We start from the raw sequence: 6725 nt of genomic DNA, 5'->3' as shown, positions 1-6725 counted from the left end.
TAACAGAGTAGGTTTGGGTTGACGCCTCACCTGTGTAATGTTGGCGCCTCACCTGTGTAATGCTGACGCCTCACCTGTGTAATGTTGACGCCTCACCTGTGTAATGTTGACGCCTCACCTGTGTAATGTTGACGCCTCACCTGTGTAATGTTGACGCCTCACCTGTGTAATGCTGACGCCTCACCTGTGTAATGCTGACGCCTCACCTGTGTAATGCTGACGCCTCACCTGTGTAATGCTGACGCCTCACCTGTGTAATGCTGACGCCTCACCTGTGTAATGCTGACGCCTCACCTGTGTAATGCTGACGCCTCACCTGTGTAATGTTGGCGCCTCACCTGTGTAATGTTGGCGCCTCACCTGTGTAATGTTGGCGCCTCACCTGTGTAATGTTGGCGCCTCACCTGTGTAATGTTGGCGCCTCACCTGTGTAATGTTGGCGCCTCACCTGTGTAATGTTGGCGCCTCACCTGTGTAATGTTGGCGCCTCACCTGTGTAATGTTGGCGCCTCACCTGTGTAATGCTGGCGCCTCACCTGTGTAATGCTGGCGCCTCACCTGTGTAATGTTGGCGCCTCACCTGTGTAATGTTGGCGCCTCACCTGTGTAATGTTGACGCCTCACCTGTGTAATGTTGACGCCTCACCTGTGTAATGTTGACTCCTCACCTGTTTAATGTTGGCGCCTCACCTGTGTAATGTTGACTCCTCACCTGTGTAATGTTGACTCCTCACCTGTGTAATGTTGACTCCTCTCCTCAGACCCTGTGGATCCAAAGGGGCTAAACAATGATTTTCACTGTCCTTGTTTCTATAATGTTGTTGCTTTGATTTTTGGGGTCTCTGTGTCTCCGGATTCACAGACACCAAAATATCACCTTTGTATATTTTGACATGACCTTTTTGATTAACGAGACACACTATTTATCTTTATATTTTGTCCAATAATTTGCCATTTACCTTGAAACATATTATCGTTATAATTTTGTTATGTTGTTGTGTCTCAATGAGCCACTAGGCTAGAAATAGGAGCTAAGTGCAATGGTCAGGTCACTCACCTGTTCGAATCCTATACAATGGATTACCTCAAATTAGTCCTTTTGGAAGTTTTTCTTGGTAAGCCATTCTCGGAAGCATGAAGGCCCACCTGAACTCCAGCCACCCAAGTCCTAGTCTGTTCTCTCTGCTACCTCATGGCAAGTGGTACCAGAGTGCCAAGTCCTGAACCAGGGTCCTGAACAGCTTCGACCCCCAAGCCATAAGACTGCGGAATAGTTAATAAAATGGCCACCCTGACCCTCTTTTCAATTGCACTGACTCTCTTGCATCAGCTCTATGCACACTCACTGGACTCTACCCACATACTACAACACACACACTACATACGCTCATGCATATTGACACCACACACACGCACATAGACATACTTTCACACTCTTCACATATGTTGCTGCTGCTACTCTGTTTATTATCTATCCTGATTGCCTAGTCGCTTTTTTATTTATTTATTTAACTAGGCAAGTCAGTTAAGAACAAATTCTTATTTACAATGATGGCCTAGGACCAGTGAGTTAACTGCCTTGTTCAGGGGCAGAACAACAGATTGTCAGCTCAGGGAGGATATGGTTGGGAGAGACAGGGAGGTAGAGGAGGAGAAGGGGAAAGAGAGGGATAGTGATTGGTAATGAAGGGGTGGAGGAGAAGGAGGAAGGCAAACGAAAGAGAGAGAAAGTGTGTTAGGTAGAGGAGAGCAGGGGAAATAGAGGAGTAGGAGAAAGGGAAACTGAGGGAAGGAAGAAAGGGAAGGGTAAGGAATTGAGAGAGGGAGTGTAGAAAAGAGAGGTAGTGGAGGACGAGAAAGGGAAATCGAGGAAGGGAGGGAGTGGTAATGAGGAGGCAGCAGATGTGAGTGACAGTATGATGGACTGGGAGGTGTGTGTGGGCAGTCACCAGGGAATGGTGTTTGCGTGTGCATACACGTGTGTGTACAGCCTGGTATCATAGACTAGACGTAACATAGTAAACAAAAATCCTGGACACTCAAATTAGTATGATATGCTACATTTTGTATGCACAGAAGGTTACATAAGGTTAAAACTAAAGGAGGGAGGGTGGTTGATTGTTATACGCCCACCCATCCACCCCAACCAAACGGCTATTTTTGAACTGATCTTTTTTGGGAACTTTGGGAACCGAATTGCATCGGTGAAAGAGTTGTTCAGAAACAGAGTATTGATTGCGAGATACATTATCAGAGTGCACAGCTGAACACTGTATGCTGTAAAATACTCGGTTTGTTAGTTTCGATTCAAACGAAACCGCTATTAATTAAATACGAATACCAAACGTGTTTTTGCGTGGATTCCGCGAGTGCTCGCTGGCTGTACTACAGACACCTGTCGTTGTCGTGGGAAAGACTCATTGTTATCTTTTCATAAAACAACTGGTTGCAGTAAAGAGCTAACCTGGATACTAAGGAGATCCTGAGGGAAATCGATGAATACCAACAGCTTTATGCTATGGAGGAATAACATACTCCATCATGGAAGATCCGACTACCTCACAAAATAACTTTAACCCAACAAAAAAAAGAAAAACAGATTCATCTACAGACACGGACAATTGACTTACCATTGAAGAAGAGGCTAGTGCTCTGGCTGGAATCCATGCAACACTGGAAAATTTGTTTGAGGAGGTAGCAGGGCTGAGGGGGAGTTTGGAGTTTAGCCAGAGTGAAATTCCCACGCTCCAAGGAGAGAACAAGCCACTCACAGCCAAGGTAAAAATCCACGATTACAACATAGATTGTCTACTCAGGGAAAACAGGGTGATGAAGGAGTCGCTACTAGACATATAAAGTCAAAGCATGCGTGAAGATCATTTTTTTTCTGGTATTCCTGAGGACGCATCCAATAATCCAGAGGGCGCGATCAGAGAATTCATGCAATCCACCTTGAAACTTCCTATAGAGACTGTAAATAAGGTGGTTTTCCACCAAGTACACAGACTTGGAGCTCGGAGTGACAAGAACAAGGGTCCCCGACCGGTCATCGCAAAATTTGAACACTACCACTATCGAATCCTTGAGCTGACAAGGTAAAAATCTGTTGTTCTGCCCCTGAACAAGGCAGATAACCCACTGTTCCTAGGCCATCATTGAAAATAAGAATATGTTCTTAACTGACTTGCCAAGTTAAATAAAGGTACAATTGTAAAGGGTTTACAGGGTCCCTGCTCATCTGTGTGAATGTGCCTTAGTCATGCTGCAAGGAGAAATGAGGACTGCAGATGTGGCCATTGCAATGTCTGTACTGTGAGATGCCTAAGACAGTGCTACAGGGAGACAGGATGGGCTGTTGATCATCCTCGCAGTGGCAGACAACGTGTAACAACACCTGCACAGGATTGGTACATCCCATCATCACACCTGCGGGACTGGTACAGGATGGCAACAACAACTGCCTGAGTTACACCAGGAATGCACAATCCCTCCATCAGTGCTCAAACTGTCCGCAATAGGCTGAGAGAGGCTGGACTGAGGGCTTGTAGGCCTGTTGTAAGGCAGGTCCTCACCAGGCAACAACGTCGCCTATAGGCACAAACCCACCGTCGCTGGACCAGACAGGACTGGCAAAAAGTGCTCTTCACTGACGAGTCGTGGTTTTGTCTCACCAGGGGTGATGGTCGGATTTGCGTTTATCGTCGAAGGAATAAGCATTACACCGAAGCATGTGGGATCGAGGTGGAGGGTCCGTCATGGACTGGGGCGGTGTGTCACAAAGGAGCTGATCAAAAGCAGAGGAAGGGAACTTAAAGGGACCAATTACCAATTTCCAAGGGAGACAAACGAACGTCGTAAGAGACTGTATCCAGTATAGAGGCAACAGAGGGAGAAGGGTAAGCGTGCCTTTCTCATTGTGGACAAACTCTTTATAGATGGACAGCTATTCCCGAGACAGCTTCATAACACCATGGATGTACTAAATTCTACAGGGACTATAAAAATATCTTAACACTATGAAGTGGATATAAACACACACGTACTCAATTACATGGTCGCTTACACATACAGACTTATACATTTACATTTACATTTAAGTCATTTAGCAGACGCTCTTATCCAGAGCGACTTACAAGTACATACATTCATACTTTTTTTGTACTGGCCCCCCGTGGGAATCGAACCCACAACCCTGGCGTTACAAGCGCCACGCTCTACCAACTGAGCCACACGGGACCATACAGACCATACAGTTATACATACAGTACACATACACAGCTGATCTCGCTCTCTTCTCTCACTCTCTCTCTTCTTTTTTTCTCTTTTCTCTTCTCTCCCTCTCACCTCTTTCTCTATTGTCAAGAACTGTTTTATAATTTAATATGTTTCTTTTTTGTCTATCTTTTTTATGTGTTTGTCTACATGTTTATATATACTCAAAAAAAAAGAACCGTCCTCTCACTGACAACTGCTTTTATTTTCAGCAAATTTAACATGTGTAAATATTTCTATGAACATAACAAGATTCAACAAATGGGACATAAACTGAAGACGTTCCACAGACATGTGACTAACAGAAATTGAATAATGTGTCCCTGAACAAAGGGGGGGGGGTCAAAATCAAAAGGAACAGTCAGTATCTGGTGTGGCCATCTCCTCCTCATGGACTGCACCAGATTTGCCAGTTCTTGCTGTGAGATGTTAACCCACTCTTCCACCAAGGCACCTGCAAGTTCACTGACTTTTCTGGGGAGAATGGCCCTAGCCCTCACCCTCCGATCCAACAGGTCCCAGACGTGCTCAATTGGATTGAGATCCAGGCTCTTTGCTGGCCATGGCAGAACACTGACATTCCTGTCTTGCAGGAAATCACGCACATAACAATCAGTATGGTTGGTGGCATTGTCATGCTGGAGGGTCATGTCAGGATGAGCCTGCAGGAAGGGTACCACACAAGGGAGGAGGATGTCTTTCTTCCCTGTAACACACAGCATTGAGATTGCCTGCAATGACAACAAGCTCAGTCCGATGATGCTGTGACACACCGCCCCAGTCAATGACGGACCCTCCACCTCGATCCCACATGCTTCGGTGTAATGCTTATTCCTTCAACGATAAACGCGAATCCGACCATCACCCCTGGTGAGACAAAACCACGACTTGTCAGTGAAGAGCACTTTTTGCCAGTCCTGTCTGGTCCAGCGACGGTGGGTTTGTGCCTATAGGCGACGTTGTTGCCTGGTGAGGACCTGCCTTACAACAGGCCTACAAGCCCTCAGTCCAGCCTCTTTCAGCCTATTGTGGACAGTCTGAGCACTCATGGAGGGATTGTGCATTCCTGGTGTAACTCAGGCAGTTGTTGCCATCCTGTACCAGTCCCGCCAGTGTGATGATGGGATGTACCAATCCTGTGCAGGTGTTGTTACACGTGGTCTGCTACTGCGAGGATGATCAACAGCCCATCCTGTCTCCCTGTAGCACTGTCTTAGGCATCTCACAGTACAGACATTGCAATGGCCACATCTGCAGTCCTCATTTCCCCTTGCAGCATGACTAAGGCACATTCACACAGATGAGCAGGGACCCTGTAAACCCTTTACAATTTTACCTTTATTTAACTTGGCAAGTCAGTTAAGAACATATTCTTATTTTCAATGATGGCCTAGGAACAGTGGGTTATCTGCCTTGTTCAGGGGCAGAACAACAGATGTTTACCTTGTCAGCTCAAGTATTCGATCTTGCAACCTTTCAGTTACAAGTCCAATGCTTTAACCACTAGGCTACTGTGGCGGATGGATCAGAATTAGTTGTGTAACATAGATAATTAAGATGTCTTATCTGCATAATATGCTTATGTGAAATACTTGTTATTAGAATATATCCCTTCGGACTCTCTGGGGCCCAGAGAGGGGAGAGGTCAGGCTTGTCTTTTACATGTCCCTGGAGCTATGCAGAATATCAGAAAGGGAAGAGGACAGGAGGGAACATTGTCTTCATATATGAATGTGTCTTTACCTATTCTAAACCATGTGAAGGGGTGGCATGATTAATGGGGAACGAATTACTGGTTTACACAATGTTTGTGTGCCAGTCACTCCCTCCTTTAGCCTTGGGGGATGTGTGTGGTAGTGTCTGGAGTTGACAATTGATTTATGCCAATGGTCGAGTTGGTGTTTTTGTTCTAGGAGTAACAGGAACGAGATAGGAACCTCATCTTAGGGACCAAACTGAACGCTAATTTATAGTGAATGCTATCTGGCTACGGGATACTCCTTTCTCATTTAAAAAGTCTCACCTTGTGACCCATTCTATGTATCTGTTGTTCGTCATGTAGGTTGAAAGGGGTGTATCTTGGCTATAAAAGACCCTTGTACTTTTGTCTCGCCACTTTCAACGGATCATTAGAAATGGTGAATCGTTGACAAGTCATTGCTATTGCAAAGCTCTCATTATTAAAGATTTAGTTTAAGTGTAACTCTGACTTGTGTGATAAGTTTGTCTCTCCTCATTTGATAGTAAAGAAATGAACCACCACACTACCTGCCACCCGACGATGAATGTCTGTGAAGTTATTTGGATTTTTACAAATTATCTTTGAATGACAGGGTCCTGAAAAAGAGATGTTTATTTTTTTGCTGAGTTTATGTTTACAAAAAGCAAGGGGAAGGTATCAGAATAGGAGCATTGGGGAATAATAACATATTGTACGGAATACAATACTGTAT

The 6725-nt window shown here is 45.1% G+C and overlaps 1 non-coding gene across 1 annotated transcript; it reads right to left on the bottom strand.

Moving 5' to 3' along the window:
• Positions 1-4162: 4162 nt before the first annotated feature.
• On the bottom strand, positions 4163-4238 carry trnat-ugu (transfer RNA threonine (anticodon UGU)). The gene has a single exon. It is a non-coding gene; the product is annotated as a tRNA-Thr (tRNA).
• Between the last annotated feature and the right edge of the window lie 2487 nt (positions 4239-6725).

Source organism: Salvelinus fontinalis, chromosome 1, assembly GCF_029448725.1.
Source record: "Salvelinus fontinalis isolate EN_2023a chromosome 1, ASM2944872v1, whole genome shotgun sequence".
Taxonomy (NCBI): Eukaryota; Metazoa; Chordata; class Actinopteri; order Salmoniformes; family Salmonidae; genus Salvelinus; species Salvelinus fontinalis.
Note: the sequence above shows the minus strand (reverse complement) of the source record. Positions and strands in the feature narration are given on the sequence as shown.